The 20,388-nt window shown below is 41.6% G+C and overlaps 1 protein-coding gene across 2 annotated transcripts in view; it reads left to right on the forward strand.

The window, feature by feature from the left end:
- Nucleotides 1-20,388, forward strand: part of GNB4 (G protein subunit beta 4) — a 41,197-nt gene that overhangs the window by 9,009 nt on the left and 11,800 nt on the right. Inside the window, exon 1 of one of the 2 annotated variants that reach the window (XM_053458766.1) lies at nt 14,529-14,773. The exons of the other annotated variant lie outside the window; for it this stretch is intronic. The gene's annotated coding sequence lies outside the window, so the exon portion shown is untranslated. Of the gene's footprint in view, nt 1-14,528; nt 14,774-20,388 lie in introns of those variants that run through there. 2 annotated transcript variants of the gene reach the window in all.

Raw genomic sequence — 20,388 nt, forward strand, 5'->3', positions numbered from 1 at the left:
TTTTACCGGCATTATTCCACGATTAGCCATTTAGGCTAAAAAAAACCTTTGGCTGTAAGTACATACTATGCATTGCTGCAAATGTCAGGTAATAATACAAACCCTGTGGCCGGCGACACTGTTTACAATAACGTGGATACCAAGTTGATTTGGCACCCTTAGACTCTGTGCCTTATGTTTGTCACCCCATTCCCTCTAGATTGTAATCTTGCGAGCGGGGCTCTCTCCACCTAATGTATCAGTTTGTCTTAGTCTGTCAATTCTCGTCTTGTCGTACCCCTTGAATATATGTATTGTATTAAGCGCTGCGTAAATTGTTGGCGCTATATAAATAAAAGATAATAATAATAATAATGTCTCACCTAGATTATTAGATTTGAGTAAGTGTTTAATGTTCTCCATATTTTCTTTACACATGAACAATTCTTTTGTCCAGCTTTCCTGTGCCATGTGGAGCACTTCTACATGAAATGGTGTGTTGGACATCCATCCTTTACCCTTCTTAAACTGATGGCATCTGGCTAGAGTGCCATCTGTATGGACAGGTTGTGTGGACATTGGGGGAAAGCGAACCTTCCCTCTAGTCGATGTTACCAGGAATCAGCCACTGGGGAAATGCTGTTTGTTCTACTGTTCCAAAAATAATTGGTTATCACTGCTCCTTTATAATTAGTATTAAACACTAAACCTATGTGAACATTCTTAAAATATTAACCGCTGATATAATCAATCACAAAGACTATTGCACTGACAAATTTTGGGAAATAGTTCTGCTAATGGTCCTTATGATGACTAGTTTGGAGATAAAAAGATTTTTTTTTGAATTGGGTCACCCGAATTCAAGCAGGGTTTTCAACTATGATATACTAGTTACAAATGTACCAATTAGGACTCTCATATATCATTAAGTCAGGGTAGGATATGAAGGAGCTACCTGTGTGACCCTGAGAATCACCCTACCACTCAGGAATTTAGGGACACAGAAATTATAACAGCATATGGTGCCGGTATAAGTAAAGGATTATAAAACATTCTTATTCATAGAATTATTTTCCTTTGTTTTGTTCTTCGCTGATGTTACTGCGCTCTAAAATCCTATTTCTGTTTCTTTCAGTGCCCCCCATTCTGTTTCCTCTAACTTTTAATAACACACAGCCTTCCTCTGATAACAGCTGCAGTGATATAGCTTGTTTAGTTGCCAAATCTCCATAAATGCAGGGTGCTGTGACATCACACTTCCTATGGTGCTAATTATCAGGTACTAAGAATAGTATCAAATATACACAGAGTAGAATGTAAGCTGAGCCTTCATCCTCTGGGAGCAATGAAGCTGGCTTTGCTGACTCAAATCCTACAGATTGAATTATACCACATATCCAAATGGTGGTTTTTTAGTGTTTTTCATATATATTTTTTCTGTAGATAAGAAACGTATGTTTAGGTGAGGATTCCATATCTATGAATGTATCATATAGAAAGAAGCATTATTAAGGCGCTTAATATGTGGAAAATGTTTCACATACTACTTCTTCCCAGTTCACACACTAGGTTTAGATTTCTATTTCAGGCTAGAAATTATTGCCTATGGGTTCTCGAAAATGACCAGAAGACATTAAGAGTAATCCAAGCTGGTTTATAAAGGTGTTGCAGAAGTAAACACAATCTCAGTCTCCATTCACAACATCTCCTCCTCTAACCGGGCCTGATGTCTTGGGGTCCTCAGGCCCTCCCCTTCAACCCTTATATTAAATCTCTCTCCAGATCCTGCCACTCGCACCAAAAAAAAAACATTCTTGTATCTGCCCTTTCCTCACCCAAGAAGCCACCAAAATCTTATTTAATTCCCTTATCTCGCGCACATAGCTTTTTAAGAGAGCGCACATGTCCAAAAATTGTGCGCACAACAGTTATTCCCCAAAGAAGAAAAAAATTATAATTTAAAATTTATGCGGCGCGGATATTGTGCGCACAAAATTTTTGCTCTGTGAAAATTTTTGCACAAGAGAAATTTTCTGCGCACGCCAACTAAGAAAAATTAGATGGAACAGTGCTTATCTCCTGTCTCGACTATTGCAACACCCTTTCTGGTTGGTATTTCTCTGTTTCAACTCACTCCTCTGCATTTTATCCCAAATGGTGCTAGGCAATGTTGTTATTCTGCTTCCCCAAATACTAACTTATACTAGCAGAAAGCCCTCTATGACACTGATCTCCATACATTTCTTCCTTCCCCTGCTCGATCTTTACGTTCTTCCCGTGGGCTAAGACTGTCCTCCTCCCATATCACCTCTTCCTTTTCACGCTTTCGAGACTTCACTTGGGCTGCGCCATATCTCTGGAACTTGCTTTCACCGAACTTCCAGCATCCACCCTCCTTCTCAATATTCAAGAAAAACCTCAAAACCCACTTCTTCAGAGAAAGGTACCATGTTGTCAGATAAAACCTATCTTATGTGCCACTAATACAACTCACACATGAATCTATGGCACTATCTCTCCATCTTTGTCTATACTTCTTGTCTTTCTTCCCCCTGATCTAGATTGTAAGCATGTGAGTAGGGCCCTCTTGACCTAATGTATCGTTTGTCTTAACCTGTCAATTCTAGTTTTGCCATAACCTTTGTACCTATGTACTCTAAGAAGCTCTGCGTAACTATTGGCACTATATATAATAAAAATAATAATAACGTATCTGGAATGCAAGGGAGCAAAATCAGATCTGTAAATGAAAAGGTGCACAAGCGCACCATATAAAGTGACGTATAATAATTGCATAACAGTACGTTCATCAGCAAACAAACCGAAGTCAGAAAAATCAGTAGATAAAATCCAAGAATGCCAAGTCTCTAATCCAAGCGCACCAGGACGACTGAGCGCTGCTAAGTTCCAGATGCAGGTTTTTATTTATGTGGAAGCCTGACGGCAAAGATACGGAGCGTTGTGTATGCACCATGTGTCTTTGGGGTGCGTCAGCCTGTGTTTGCGTCATTACATTTTCTTAATCGCTAGTTAACCCATGACGAGCTATTGCGGCAAGCAAGTGACCTGGAATCATGCCACATACATTAAACATGTCTTCCGTGTAGTTGTGATGAGATGGCAGGAAAACATGGCTTTCCTCAATGACCGTGTTCATTAACTAAACACCATTAACCAAAGGTATAGATGATTTTGTGGATAAATAGCTGCCTTCATCACACTGTTTTTAGTATAAATAATGAATTAGATGCTTTTATTCTCCAAACTGGCAGTTAAAGTGAGGACAGGAGGTAAGTACTTTAGCAGTGCTAAAAGGGATGTAAAATGGATTTACCGTAAGTTTAATGTATATAGAGATTCGGGAAAAAAATACTTGTTAATGGAAGCTAGTTATTTATTTATTATGGGTAGCTTAACAATCATGCTTCTGCAACAGTCTCCGCAGAATGTTTTTTTTGTGTATTTAATAAAATTTGAATAAACAGTTGCAAAAGGCAATTACTGTATAGCCAAGGGTGCGGCATTGAGGAAGCTATTGGCTGTGCTGCTTGGCAGCTAAGAATGACTTCAAAAAGGGAAAAGGGAACCAGCAACCCGCCATGCTCTGGGTGAAACACATAGGGGTTTATTACCTAAAGTGGGAGATGACGGGAGAGCTGTGGTTTCAATGTAATTTTTACAGTGCATTATATAGGGCCATCCCTGGCTAATGGCTCTGGAATGGCTAAGCTGGTCCTACGTATTGGATAGTTTAATTAGCCGGTTGACTCTGGTTTGTCTCGTGTGAGCCTGTCCGCTGCATTACTTACTGTATTTATTTAACTTATCTCTATAAAAGGGTAGGAATGACCATATTTTCTAGGCTCAAGTTCACAAACAGTGCTTGCCTCAGTGGTGCCCTAATCGGCTGAACTAGTGGATTTCCATTTAAAAACACCATTTGCCTGTTTCCCCATGGCTGGCGCACACCTCCTGGCAGGCAGCCTTGACACGTCTTCATTGTGCTTCCAGTACATACGTCCCTGGCTGTAAGGTTCAGGTTTTAACGTAGGATTAGGGTCTACAGACATATGGGAAACTGCAAACTGTAAAGGAGCAGATTCCAGAATAAATCAATGGACCAGGGGATGCCCAGACCCCATGTAGTAAAAACAAAAATAAATAGATCTGTCTAGCCAACCAGCCTTTTTTAATCACCCTTTTTCTGTGATATATAGTTATTGTTTCTGAGGGTTCCGCATCACTAGCATCATTTGATGAACTAATTTGAATGGACCTCCAAGTCAAGCAATCTCTATAAATACAGGTTCCCCAAAAAAGCACACCAAAGCTTGTCCAAACTTACATGTGAGGCATTAGGTGAAAATATCCGGTTTTAACTATATCTGCCTAAAAATTATTACATCCATGTGCCATGAACTTTCTCTTTAATACAACTAACCAATGCGATACCTACTGCTTGGAATACTTCATGTGATTGTAGGGGATATAACCAAACATTAAAACGACTTCACATACACCACAAATAATAACCGTCATAAATAAAGACACCAAACAACTTCAAATTGGATAAACAGGCCGTGTGCTTTTATTTAGCTTACAATGTAATAACAAATTACACACATAAACTTGAAACTTTGTAACCATAAAAGCACTCCTGGCCCAAGCCCCAGAGTGCAACCATAATTTAACCATTTAAAGACCATCCGCCCTAAAGCCAGGATGGCCAAATGCACCACCGGTTCACCCCTTATATTAATATATATATATATTTTTTTATATATAAAAAAGGAGTAACCTTAACCCAATAAAAGCCACGACAAAAGGTTAGATGTACATACATAAGAATGATTAAATGAGTGGGAGGGTGGGCGCCTCAAAAGCAGCTCCTCCATGTTCATCCTTTGGCTCTCCCGCTATGCTGTTGCTCACCAGACGCTACAAGAGGTCAGTGCAGACAGCTAGCGGTTCGCCGCAGGTAAGTGAAGCGTACCTCAAACAGGTGCTATTTATAGGGCAAATTCCCGCCCTTTGCGCAGCGCGAGGCACCCTCGCGAGGCGTCCTCGAGCGCAACCAAAGTAAAAAAGGCGGCAAACTAAACAGCGCGAGCGCAACCAAAACACCTTTTTTTTTATTTTTTTTTTATTGTATAACCTGCCTAGCCTATTACTAGAACCATGACATTTATTTGACCCCTTATCCCTACAACCACATGCCGCCCTGACTGCTAAATAGAGTCAGGGCTATCCATTCTGTAACAGTCATTTGAACTTCAGTCATGTACATTGCACAAGTACCGAGAAGTATCTTGAAAAAAACTAAATTCATTGGCAGCTTTGGTACATGGGACCACAAAGGCCAAACAACGACCCTTGCCACGTTGCGCTCCAAAAAGGACCTTAATCATAGGTGCCTGAGTGGTGTTCTTTTCCCCTGCTTGTTGATAACAGTCCATTATAGTCCCTGATATCACTATGCCAGGAAGTCCATAACCTCATCGCCCTACCAGTACTACAAACCTACGCGAACGCAGAAACAGAAAGGATAGTTAGAGAAATTGGACGTGGAATAATTATTTTAGTTTTATTTATAGAAGGCATGTAGACGGTCCTTTCGTCGTTAACCTTAAACTTCCAGGACTCTCAGCCATTGTTTGCGTTGACGAAGATCCTAAGGGTTGTAGTTGAACAAGAACCAGGAAGCTTCATTATTCTTTGTGTATTCTTTGTTATATTGTGTAATGTTTAGTAGCAACTACATGACTACTACATTGTTACTGTACAGATTTTAGAAAGGTATTTCCAGATGAAGAATCACCGCTTTAAAAATAATCCAAGCACAAAATTATCTAAAAAGAAAAGATGTCGTTTTGTAAAATAACATAGTGCTGACACAGTTCTATTCCCAGCATAGTTTTCTCAGCCTGTGCCAATCTTCTAGGAGGGAGGGATGGGGATTTACAGAATGTTAACTCGCCTCTCGCTGGATATTCCTTATTCTCAAACAAGGCTGCCTGGCAACCTAGACATTCCCTTATCCAGCAGTGAAAAGCATTCCAGTTCTCTTTATTTTTGGATTACTTTTTTTTCCATCTCACGGGCAATAATAATGGCAATGAGACTTCCCACACCAGAACATTCTGAATATGTGTATTATTCAAATAAGGATAATAGATCAAGAAGACTGAAGGTATACCCTCTTTATGGCAATGGGTTATATGCACAGATGTATTTGGTTCCCTGCATCTTGAAAACTGCCCCTGGGATTAATCCCTCTTGTCGAATTTGTTCACACAAATTTGAGAGGGTTGTCGAATAGCTTTTAGAAGAAGTAGCACATGCATAGGTGTATGGCTATTTTGAACAAGGACCAAACATGAGTTGGGGTTTTTATGGCAGACTAGATGGGCCAAATGGTTATTTGCTGTCAAAGTCTTTCTATGATTATATCCCAGAGGGTCTGGTGCAATCTAAAGGGGAAACTCAGCAGTCATATGCAAGGAGAAGATCAATAAAAGGCGTTCATTTGGCTTACCTGGTTGGAGAAATTGGGTAGCAGGAGTTGGTGGGAAGCAGTGTCTCTGTAGTTGTGTAATGACCTCATACATGACTGGTGGAGAAGCAAAGAGGACAGTGATAAATAAGCCATAAGACCATTGTAACTGGATCAATCTTGTGTCACTGCTCCAACGCTGTTGTGTTACACTACTTATAGTAGAAAGTGTAGGTGGTCTTGAGCTTTAATTTTCAATAGGATCAGTTCATCAGGAGTTGTAGTTCATGAAAAGCTGTGAAACCACGACCAACTCTGATGCACACATATACTAAATATTATATAACATTGAAGAAATGTGGTACATTTTCTTCTAATTGCTTATTATTCCAATAATTATTCCAATATGATTGTTATTGTGTGAGAGCAGCTGATGGTTGCAAAAAAACATCAATCTTGCAAAAATGTACAAGTAAACATGGAAACACAGAATTTGACAGCAGATAAGAACCATTTGGCCCATCTAGTCTGCCCATTTGTCTGATGTAGAGACTCAGACCTTAATCCGTCTTGGTCTTCAAGATTCAGGATAGCATTATGCTTATCTCATGCATGTCCCATTGCTGTATTAGCCTCTGAAACATCTGATGGGAGGCTGTTCCATTTAGCTACCACCCTCTTAGTAAAGTAAAAACTTCCTTACATCACATCTGGGCTGCTCAGGTATAACTAGCCCTCCTAAAGTACTAATAAATAAAGTGTAATATATATATAGTGGAACACATATACACAGGAGCTCTGGAGCAACACAGTAAAATGGTTCAGTCATCGTAGCCGCTGGTGGAATGTTGTAGTCCTCTGCTCCACTTTGAACTAGAATTGCTCTTTGTATGTAACCCACCAATACATTTAACATTAAGAAATGTAAAGCATACAGAAGACCACTATGGAAACAACAGTACAAAAATAAAGACTTATGAGTGAGATTCCAGACATCTGAGCCTCTAGAATGCTTTTCTCAAAGACGTGATATTTAACTGTTAAAATCTGTATAATTCAGCTCTTCAAAGACCAAGACTTTACTATGGAGCAGCACCTTTAAAAATGCGTAGCCCTTATATTACATACATTCACTGCACGGAAACGCCTTCATATAGCAATATGTCTGTCTAATGGCTGCTTAGAGCATTAATGACTACGAGTGATATATAGGATATAGAGATGCACTTTCGCTTTACAATCCATATTTTGGTTGGAAAGCTACATTTTCCTCTCAAGGGCTGAGTGCGACTAAGAGTAGTTATATCATAGGCCAATCTTGTAAGGGAATTGGTTAAGTTTCCCCTTTCATGACGCAGGCCTGGGAATCCCATGGCAACTGTCTGTCATGTGGGTTCAGCCTGTGTGCAGGGGAAGAAGCTGCCTGCTGCTGGGAGTTGCTAGGCTTCACGGTCAGCAAGTAGCTTGGAAAATCTGTAGCTGCTCAGCTGACCTCTTCTTTTCTGTGTATGCGTTTTATCTTTAGTCTGCATGCGGATTCATATACTGCTAATATGCAGTGTGAATGTAAAGGGATATAGATGTGTAGGTTCCGTCCAACACCGTTATTGTGTTTATCTCAAACATTAGCAACAAAGAATTGGTTCAAGGGTATCAATCACTTTTTGCAGTGACACTAGGCCCAAGGCGTAAGGCTGCACAGCCTGCTTTACCAACGTGTTTATGGCAGAAAACATGCGCTGTCCATGGAGGAAACCTTGTGTATACACATCATCAGAAAAAGGCAGCTAAATCAATCAGATGTGTGCTGGCTGTGAAAAATGCCACTTTGATGGCCACATAATTATAATATATACTTATGGTGTTATTATCCCTTTTTATGTGCATGTACTATTACATATTATTTAATACATGTAGTATTAATATTTTGACTTGTATACCTTTTCAACTTCCCTCCTCCTATTAAAGCAGGGCCACATGTACCATAGGCAACCTGCAGGAGTACCCAGTGCCCCCAGTCTATACAGTGTACTGTGCAGCTGGAAAGGGAGGCAGAGCACCCCCCCACCACCAGATTGGTGTCCTTAGTTGCTCCCACTCACTCATACACTCACTCCAATACCATACACTAACACCAACACACTTGCACACACTGACACACTCTCTCTCCCCATTTCCAACACTCTCACAGGCACCACTAACTCAGCTCATGCATGACACGCTAACACCATATCCTGACATAGATACTAATGCCAATGCCATACCCTAACATATACACACGCTACCATCGTATGCTGACAAAAATACTAATGCAACACTGTACACCATGTTCTGACACACTCCATACAGTAATACACACACTCATACACTAACACATACATATACAGTGAAGGAAAAAAATATTTGATCCCCTGCTGATTTTGTACGTTTGCCCACTGACAAATACATGTTCAGTCTATACTTTTAATGATAGGTTTATTTGAACAGTGAGAGACAGAATAACAACAACAAAAAATCCAGAATCAAGCATTTCAAATAAATTAAAATTGATTTGGATTTTACACAGTGAAATAAGTATTTGATCCCCTATCAATCAGCAAGATGGCTGCCTCCCAGGTGTCTTGTTACCTGTATAAAAGACACCTGTCCACAGAAGAAATCAATCAGATTCCAAACTCTCCACCATGGTCAAGACCAAAGAGCTGTCCAAGGATGTCAGGGACAGGATTGTAGACCTACACAGGGCTGGAATGGGCAACAAGACCATTTTCAAGCAGCTTGGTGAGAAGGTGACAACAGTTGGTGCGATTATTCGCAAATGGAAGAAACACGAAATATCAATCTCCCTTGGTCTGGGGCTCCATGCAAGATCTCACATCGTGGGGTTTCAATGATAATCAGAACGGTGAGGAATCAGTCCAGAACTACACGGGAGGATCTTGTCAATGATCTCAAGGCAGCTGGGACCATAGTCACCAAGAAAACAATCGGTAACACACTACGCTGTGAAGGACTGAAATCCTGCAGCATCCTCGAGATCCCCTGCGCAAGAAAGCACATGTACAGGCCCATCTGAAGTTTGCCAATGGACATCTGAATGATTCAGAGGAGAATTGGGTGAAAGTGTTGTTGTCAGATGAGACCAAAATCGAGCTATTTGGCATCAACTCAACTCGGCGTGTTTGGAGGAGGAGGAATGCTGCCTATGACCCCAAGAACACCATCCCCACCATCAAACATGGAGGTGGAAACATTATGCTTTAGGGGTGTTTTTCTGCTAAGGGGACAGGACAACTTCACCGCAACAGAGGGATGATGGATGGGGCCATGTACCGTCAAATCTTGGGTAAGAAACTCCTTCCCTCAGCCAGGGCATTGAAAATGGGTAGTGGATGGGTATTCCAGCATGACAATGATCCAAAACACACGGCCAAGGCAACAAAGCAGTGGCTCAAGAAGCACATTAAGGTCCTGGAGTGGCCTTGCCAGTCTCCAGACCTTAATCTCATAGAAAATCTGTGGAGGAAGCTGAAGGTTTAAATTGCCAAACGTCAGCCTCGAAACCTTAATGACTTGGAGAGGATCTGCAAAGAGGAGTGGGACAAAATCCCTCCTGAGATGTGTGCAAACCTGGTGGCCAACTACAAGAAACGTCTGACCTCTGTGATTGCCAACAAGGGTTTTGCCACCAAGTACTGTTTTGGAAAGGGGTCAAATGCTTATTTCACTGAGTAAAATACAAATCAACTTATAACTTATTTGAAATGTGTTATTCTGGATTTTTTGTTGTTGTTATTCTGTCTCTCACTGTTCAAATAAACCTATCATTAAAAGTATAGACTGATCATGTCTTTGTCAGGGGGCAAACGTACAAAATCAGCAGGGGATCAAATATTTTTTTCCTTTACTGTACACACACTAACTCTTCCTCTCTACCTCAGCTCTTCCCCTCTCACAGTCCTATGCAAAGGATGGTCCTGCATGCAAGCGTTCTGAGCTGGCCCAGAATAATGCATAGTTCAATTAGTGATGCAATTAAATCTCATATATTGAAAAATGCTTACTAAAGGGCCATCCAAACTATTATTTTAGCAGAAGCTCACCTGTCAACTCCCTCTTTATTGCAGAAACCCCATTATATGTCATTTGTTAACGGGAGATATTGCTGTGTGGATCTCATAGGAGACCTATAGCTTTACTGAACCCTGAGTTCACTTCTGAGATTGTTTAAAAACTAGCTATGCCACCTTAGATGTTTGCTAATGGGATTCTGGTGCATCATGAGTGGACTTGGCTTTTGAATTTACAGGACCCTTGGCTGCTGGGACTCAGTTCTAAATTTTTACGTATTTTAAGTATCCAACTGCCCAGCTAAAGCTCAGTATATTAAAAGTTCATTATGATATCACTGCAGTCATCAGAACATGGAGTTACAGGATTGTAGTGTGAGGGTGTCCTTACCTGCTATCTCACTTGAGAGAGCTAACATGGAAATGAGCCATACATTCTCCAACAGAGCATAGTGCCTGATGAATGGTGCTTCTGTATAATTCAACAACTTTCTATGACATTTAACCCGTATAGGAAACAGCCCACATCCGTCTCTAGCCGTAAACCTGGCCTCATGCCTCCAATTCCAGTCCATTTCAAACATAGTTTTCCTTATCCCATCCTCTTCCTGTGATTCCATTACAAGGATGAATAAAGTGAAACGTCCCCTGATCTAAACATAATGTAAAAAATAGAGTATCATAGTGTCATATACGCCAGTGTTTAAATTATTGACACATGAGAGATATATTATATGGACAAAAGTATTGGGACATCTAACCATTACACCAACAGGGACTTTTATGACATTTCATTCTGAATACATATGACATATAACCCCCCTCCCTTGTCGCTATAAGAGCTGTTCCCGCAATGTTGGAAGCATAGCTTGTCCAAAATGTCTTGGTATGCTTAGGGGGACATATCCAGCACATTTAAGACAATTGTATGCTTCTCACTTTGTGGGAACAGTTTGTGGAAGGTCCTTTTTTTATTCCAGCATGACTGTGCCCCAGTGCACAAAGCAAGGTAGATAAAGACATGGTTGGATGAGTTTGGTGTGGAAGAACTTGACTGACCCGCACAGTCCTGGCATGAACCCCATCGATTACCTTCGGGATGAACTGGAACGGAGATTGCGAGCCAGGCCTTCTCGTCCAACATCAGTGCCTGACCTCACAAATACTCTACTGGATGAATGGGCAAAAATTCCCACATGTCCCAACACTTTTGTCCATATATTGAGATTGGTTTGTTTTAGTATATCAGTTCTAATTTTGTCAGACCCTTTGAATGTATGTACTGTAAGAAGCGCTGCGAAAATTGATGATACTAACTAACTGAAGCCATTCAGTTTGTGGCCCACTAATGAATTACGAACTGTGCAGATGTGACATATTTATGAAAATGTTATATTACTATTTTTAAAGTAAACATGTTGCCATTCTATGTTTAAAGGTTAACAAGTCAACTTGAAAAAGTAACTTTTTCTTATGCCAGATCCTTCCATAAATATTATCTAGAAGCCTGGTCAGACCCCACCATAAAATCAGTGGAACAAAAAGAGCACCCATGCAGGTCATCTTCAAAGTATGCCACATGTCCTGTCATGTGTGTCATAAAATCGTACAGGGGAGCAGACACTGGGGTCACACAGGGGACACAGCACCAAGCATTTTTAGAGTTATGGTATCAAACATTTGGTTAACTTTCCTTAGTAGCATCGTAACATGAATATGTACTGTGTGCTGACAGTGTAACCTCCGGACTAATCGAAAAACATGGCAAGAGCAGGTTAAACGGGGTCTGACAAATAACAATGGATCATCTAGCTGGCAGGTAGATAGGGGGTGCTTGGTACCTGTACGTTTGTAATAACATGGAGGACATAAACACCTCAAGCTCTACAAATTGTATTTGTACATACTTTGAGCAGTTCAGGGGTTACTGAAGCCTCAGTAGGTATTTTAAAACCTTAAATAGAACTTGATGGCAGCAGATAAAGTTTTGGGGTCGTGGAGTGAACAGGTTTGGGGTTAAGGTGTAGTTGCTTTTGAGTGAGCTGGCAGGTAGTGGCTCCTGTACTATGCATGAGACACATAACAGCCCCTAATGCTATAGGGAAAACCCCTTCACACTTTCCTTTAGGTCCCATGTTGTGCATTCATTCCTGCACTCCTTGTGCTTTCCCTATCGGGATGGGTTTAATTATGGGTTCCACAAAGAACAATAATTTTTATGTTAAAAAAAAAATATTGCTATTAGGGCTGGCCCCAACTGTGTGTACTAGAGATGGACTATACTGCCTGCCGCTGAAGGGCATTCCTCCTAACCGGCACAAAAATTAAGTGAGCGGGTGATCTGTTCATACAAACCTTCCTATCCTGCAACCAGCTACTGATGCTGAACGTCGGCATATGATGTTGGCACTGAAGTCGTGCCCACCGTCCTTATTCAGTCGGACCGGAAGGCCGACAAAGACAGAAGAACAAGAGAAAGAAGAAAGGGTAGAAGAACACAGGGATGGAAGAAAGGTAGGGAGACATTGTGATAGTGTGAGAAAGCATGAGTAAGTGTGTGAGCATGTGATTGGAGTTATGGTGTACCTCCTTCAGTGCCTGGCTCAGTATAAAGTGATGGGAGTTAAGGTGTACCACAGTCAGTGCCTGGCTCAGTATAAAGTGATGGGAGTAAAGGTGTACCGACAATTAGTGACTGGCTCAGTATAAAGTGTTGGGGGTTAAGGTGTACCACTATCAGTGCCGGCTCAGTATATATATAGTGACAGGAGTTATGCTGTGCCAGCGCCAATAGCTGGCTCAGTATATAGTAAACATGAATATAGCTTTGATAAAGTCATTGATCAATTTGCAGAAATGGAGGCTCCAAGGCACAGGGTATAAATCCATTAACCTTTGCAGAATAGAATGAGTGGTCACTTTGGACCTGTGTTTTTGGGGTGTTTTGTTATTAAAGTGTTATCTGTTCAGTAAATGTTATTTACGTAAACTTAATTTATTAAAACCAATTTTAACTTTAAAAGTGTGGGGAGTACTTAGGGCTTTTCTTTAATTGTACACGTAAGTGGGGATCAGTCACCGATGTCCCCCGCAAAAAAATTCACACAGGAGCATTTATTTCTATAATATGCTGTTGGGCAGCATGGCTAGCAGCATGGAAGAGCGCCCATCCTCTGCTCCAGCATTTTGTCCCTTGACAAAGAAAATATGCATAACATAAGAGAAATTGAATATGTATGTATTATTATTATAAATAGCACCATCATATTATGTAGCGCTGTACAATGTACGATATGTATCTATAACTATAAAAAATGGAATAAAAGATTATTTTTAGTTGTGGCTTTTATTGGGGTAATGTTACATTTGTTATAAGGGGGTGCACTTGGTAAGATGCCTTCCGACTTATACCGATCCATTTAAGGTTTGGCCCTCTGAGTTGTAGGCCAAGAGCTACTGGAATTGTGTAACTATTGTAATGCTGCAAAACTAAATAAAGTTTTTTTCATCCAAATTATGTGTTAAGGTGCTTTGTTTATTTCGATTTCATGTGCTGCGGCCAGCCATAACAATACGTGTACATGCGTGCATACAGCGTGTGCCCCATCCAGAGCATTAGGATGCTGCCAATATCCAACACGTTTGTGTTTACTGTTCGGGTACGTGCCGGTGTTGCTGGTTCCTTGAAAAGCTCCCAATGACGCAATGTGCGTGATGGGTGAGCGTTGCTGTAGTGCAGGTCGCATCCTCCCCTGGGTGCTGTTTGCTGGATTCGCTGCTCAATAGGCAGGATGGTGATTTAAAAAAAATAGGTTGTCAGTCCTGCTTTTCCTTCACCTCCTCCTCTTCGCGTTACTTGGTAGGTTCCGTGCTCTAGAAGTGGGTTGTACCATTTTTCTCCGGGGGTGTGTGTTAAGGTAAGGACGCGTTTAGCCTCACCATTGAGCTTTCGGCATTTGTGGCTCACCGTTGTAGGGACGTTGTGGTTATTTTTGTTTATTAAATACACTGCTTGGGGTATACAAGACGCAGCTTTGTACTGTGCGGTGTGGAGGTGAAGATAGAATTTCCACCCCTCATATCAGCTGTGGTTGGTTCCTGTCTGGGTGTGGCGGATTTCGGGGCCGTATGATACGAGCTGCAGGGAGGCCGTTTCTTCTAACGGGATCCGGGGAGACCAAGTCGGAGGGTAGAGGCGGATATCGAAACGGAGGCCGCGGAGCAGGAGCGGGTAACTGCACAGCGCTTATCTTGCCATCGCTTGGGTCGGCATATTCATAAATGCGGACCGTCGTCTTTTCCCCCAAGCTCCCGTCTCCCTCCCCTCCATCGCTGAGGCCCCCACCATTCCTCATCTCAGCACTGGTCCTAACCGCTTCCTCCACTACCACCACCATCATCATCCGCTTCCTCCACCGCGCCTGTCTCTACCGTCCCCGCCTGTTTCTACCGTCTCCGTCAGACTTCCCGGTCTGGAATATTTATATGGTCCTCACCACTACAGCCACCATCTTCGCACCCCCCCTTCCCTTGTCGTTAACGCAGTTCCTCCTCTCCCTCACTGCTAGGAAACAGCAGCACAGCCCATCGCCTCTCCCCTGGCTTTGGTACATAGACCCAGACCCACTGCATTATTGCCTGGTATCCCCCCTCCTATATCCCAACATCTGGGTACCGCCTTTACTATCGGCTCCATCTTTTAGATCCCCTTCTTATTCTGTATAATGGCCTTTATTTGCATCCCCTCCAGCGCTATTCCTCCCCGTGTCTCTCGCACGCCGCTCCTCCGATTCCCAATTCTTTCATGGTTATTCTGAGTAACGTATATATCCTATGCCTTTTATATAGGGTGGTTACATAAAGTTTATAGTCGATTGAACCGCTATCATCCTTGCTGTTACCCAGACCTGTTTTGATGTAGTTCTGTAATTAAATTGTTGTGTTTTATATAAAATCGGAGCGTTCCCTTTAAATTAGTTTCCCTTTTCTAATGCATTGGAGGGGTTGGTGATTGTGCAGAATACCCCGGCATGGGTTTGCCCTCCCCAGCTCTCTTCCCTGCAGGAACACTTCTCCATGCATGTGATGTACTAACCGTCGGTCCGCTCCGGTGCTGGCGGGGGCAAACACTGCAGACGGGTGTATTGCGACCCGCGTGGTTGGCATGCATCAAGCAGCCCATCAGTGGCACTGAACCACAGGGGAGGGTAGCTGGGATCAGAGTACTTTAATATGGATTCTTCATCAACGAGGCTGTCCAATTAAATATCCTTACCTTTCTGCACGTGTCTAACTATCCTTGTCTTTTGCCACACCTATATTCATGCAGCAACGTCATCCACCTGATTATTATGCATGCCTAGCCACGACCATGGCTCTACTTAGCCCTACATAGTCATCATTGACTGGGTATACAGGCTGGCCTAGTCATTGTGTCTCGATACAAGTAACCTCAAACATACATGTTCTTAAGCAGCCTCGTCATCTGCTCACGTGTCATCCATATCCTACACGCTTTACCTGTCATCAAGAGGTGGTCACCATGGAAATGCCGCAAACTTACAATTGGTTTGGGTGTTTCTGTGAACAAATCTCCTGCCGCTTTAGGAATAAGAAAAGATAGAGGGAATTAGATATTTATGGGGGGCGTTATCACCTATCATATGCATTAAAGCACATATGATGACTGGAGGGTCCAATTAATAATATTAATGTGATCCTCGTATTTGTTCTCTATCGCTACACTAGGGTTTAGTTGCTTAGCTTGTAGCCCGGTTTCATGCTTGAATAAAAATCAGCCTCCCAGTGCCCTATTTTTTGGTTTTATTTGAGTTAATCTGTATTAAGTGTTCAGGTATTCTTCATCTAAATGCCATGTATCACTTTAATTCTAAAAACAGTATAACTCTAAAATAACAATTTAATAAATAACTGGATATGCAGGCAGGTGTATGAGCCCCGTTATAGCAGAACGCATATTAAAGTACCCTGCAGAATCCCCCCGGGGCGTTCGCGATGTATTCACAAGGGGTAACCGTAGCGGGACCACCCAGCTCTCCTATGCATTAAAGTGCATGTGATGACTGGGAGGCCCTTTTATTCAACATTTGTGTTTCCAGCACAGTTTATCTGGTTGTTCTCTCAGATGCCTACATTTTACTGCATGTGTGTAATATATTTAACCCAACAGCAGACAACTGGTCTTGTGCTTTTGTGTAACGGGCCATTTTTTTGTTGTTGTGCCATACAATTTGAAGGTTCATGTTATGTGTGTTTTCGTTTTTTGTGTGTGAAGTGGCACCAGCGGCACCGAATACGCCAGCTTATGGCGATCAAGTAATGTTTAAGAAGTAAAGAGCCCGTATTGACAATTTCCCCAAAAGCTTCTCCAATTATTAGCTGATTGCTGGTGAAAGCGGCCAATGATCTGAGCTCCTGGTTGCCGCAGGATTACCATGACGTTGCCATAGCCAATGGGATATATGCTATAGTTGATGAGAGGATGTAGTAGAACATTAGAATGTAGAGCGTAGATCTCGGGTTGAGGTACGTAATGTGGCCTTCTCTTCCCGATTGTAAGTTTGTGAGCAGGCCCCCCTTTACCTAATATCGGTTGTCGCACCCTTTGCATGAACTGTAAAAAGTGCTATAGAAATCCAATATGGAAATAATTGGTCTGCGGTCTTGGCTTTTTGTACAATGTACGGTTATTTACAAACATGACGCATGTTTGTCTCATTTAAGTCCTTTCCTGGCTGCTGCTACTAAACCATTGCAGCAGCAGCAGCCGCCAATGGCACGTATGCTAGTAAAACACCAGTGTTCAGGTAGCATACATGTCATTGACTAGAATGAGACTCCTACTGAGCATGTGCAGGAAGTGTGTTGATGAATGCTGCCAGGGAAGGAGTTAAACAAGCCAGACATATTGTTTTCTAGCTGTGATAACTTGCAAGAACATGCACTGGAGTCCGTATACAATGGAGTCTGATATCCGCATATCATGGAAAAAGGAATTCTTTTAAAGCTGTTAAAGGTTTTATTGCTACAAAGGAAAAATACAATGTAGCTGCTCTGTTGTATCGATCCATTTACATTGTACAATACCCTGCACCAGAAGAAGTAGGTGATGGTGTTTGTGTCCATGTCGGATGTGGGACAGAAAGCTGTCATTTGACCTGGAATACTGTAAAATGACACTCTGTGAGATTTCCTGTCTTAATTCTACCGTGGATAGGATTTGCATGAGTTTTAACTTTCTAAAGGGCTTCATGCTTGGCCAGAAACGGTAGCGTGCCAACGTTGGTCTAGAAAAGAGTCTGCACTTCACACATTGACTTGAGAGCCAGCGTTCTGTCGAATGCCCTGATAATTATATATGATGTATGCATAGCACTGGTGGGTTTGGTATTTCTTCTATAAAGAAAACTCTCTAGTTTGCCCCATTGACTTTTTTTTGTAGACACTTCTGTGCCAGTTGAAGTCAGCAGAGACTGAACTAAATTCTGGCCAGCTAACAAGCCTTATCCCCGTTGTTTTTAATAGTCTCTCAGTCCAGGGATGCATAACGACGTTGCCTTATTTAATAATAGTCAAGAAATGGTCGCTATGTTGGCATGCACAAAAGTTGTCGCAAGGCGCTGCATGTGGGAAGGTGTCGCTTCATAGGGTGTGACTTTCACCTTTACTTTGCAAAAGCCAGCTTAAGCTATTAAGAAAACCAAAAATCACCCCTTCCAACATGGCTGTTGGGTGGGTTATGCTTGGGCATTGAAGGCAATGGAATTCCAAGGTGGCCCTGTAGGGCATGACCCGTAACCAGTGCCAGCACCAATTAGCTAGGTGTAGTTTGTTTATATCCATATAGTGCTAGCGAAAGCGCTAACATATATGTAATTGCCTGGAAAACCTAATGGTCCTATGACATAAAAGCAGGTATTGACTGTTACCATAAAACCCTCAAAAGGTGTAACAGCACCTTGAAGGAAGGGGTAGTAAGTCTCTTTCAACCTCAATTATTATTGCAACTGTTTGGAGCAAGGGCAGCATCAAATATTGTGAGAAGTAGCAGATATGGCTTTACTATTCCGAGTGTAATGAATACATTTACTATAACTAATGTTAAGGACCTGAGTTCTAAATGGCAATCAGTAATTGTCTAGAAGAGATCCCATGTCTTCCCGTTTTTTTCTGTAGCAAAGGGTTTTACCAAATGACCCCCCCCATGCAAATCCTAAAGTGACGGTGTTGGTTCTTGCCAATGCTATAAATGTATAAAAGTGTGCTAACGAGACACCAAGGCTTCTGTGACCCTTAAGAAACCAATGAAGCAAATAAAAAAAGTATACAGAAATGTTGTGTTAATCTCTTTGAAAGAAGCCCATTTACTCTCTGCAGAAGCTGGGGGTGTCCATACTGTGTAGCCGGATCCATTATGTTAAGTGAACGGTCCACCTGTGCCTTACAGAGACATCTGCCAGATTGGAGACCAGCTTTTGCCTAGAAGAAAAGCAGACACAAGCAAGACATAAGTACGCATTGACAGCCTTTTAGGGGGTCAGTTCTATAAATCTATTGTACCACCTCCAGCACCCCAATCATGTAGAAGGCATACCACCTTCCCAATTATGGGGCCAAAATATGACCTCTCAGCCTTCGTCTCCTGCAGTGTCTCTCGATGAGTTGGTAAAGCTGCTTCATCTAGAGTGCCTGATCCATCGTTTGTTATTTTTATAGCAAAAAAAAAACCAAAACGGACTAAAGGAGCTGTGAATTCTGTTTTTTTTTTTTTCTCATCTGTGACCTCCACCAAAGACATTTGTCTCTTATATTTCCCATCATCATTGAGTATTCGCTGTCATGCCTTTATTTAGTGTACTGTGTTCTGTTTTGTGTAGGATTATGGTTTGAATGACAGGTTTTCTCCCATTTTGTACCATTTAGTTCCCAATATTTCCTCTCTAAACTCTATGGATAGGAGCTTTTACTGATTTCTAAGAATAATTCATTCATTTTAACTTATTGCTGCAGACACTTGAAACCTTGTTCTAATAACTTTCCTTATGGCATGATTAGCACAACCATGGGCTTATCCATGAAACATGTTATCGCTATAGCAACCAACAAACTGTATTTAACAATGTAACCATTCCATTGGTTACTATGGATAATTTTTTTAAAAAAATTAGACCATTTCCACTTTTACCCCTAAACGTCCCACTGTATCTTCTTTCATGTACCTGATAAAATGTTTCGTCATTGGAATTATTTTACGTTTTAATGTTTATTTTCTTCTTGAATGCCTTCTAGCAGTGCTGCTTTTTAATTATCAGCCCTTATTTCTATGCTTGGTTAAAACAGCATCCTTGGTTATATATCAGGGTGATTGATCATATAACTTGTCATAAGCAGATATATCGGTAAGTGTTTATGTAAGTAGAAGCGGATTCCTTGTATAATGAGATGATGGGTCTTGGTGTCCCTCACATAAATGAGGGATCAGTTGGCGTCTGCTTAGCAAGATCGCAAGGGGACGTTGTAGTGAGATGAGTTACAAAGGTTTAAAAAAAAAAATAAAGACATATAGTCCAACCATTCCACAAGCCTATATTAGTTGGTCCAAAAAACCCACTGAGACAGGAATAACATCTCAAAGGGAAAAACAAATTCCTTCTGGACTCAAAAGGCAGCCGGACTCTCCCTGTATGCACATTCTCTTATCTGTGTGGAAGTGGTATTTGAGGTGTAAGAGATCCTTAGGAAGGAAATACAAATGTTTGCACCCAGAACCATCTTTTCCGCATGAAGTGAGAAGCGAGAGTGGGGCTGAAATGCTGAGCTGAGAGC

The sequence above is a fragment of the Spea bombifrons genome, chromosome 3, assembly GCF_027358695.1.
Source record: "Spea bombifrons isolate aSpeBom1 chromosome 3, aSpeBom1.2.pri, whole genome shotgun sequence".
Classification (NCBI taxonomy): domain Eukaryota; kingdom Metazoa; phylum Chordata; class Amphibia; order Anura; family Pelobatidae; genus Spea; species Spea bombifrons.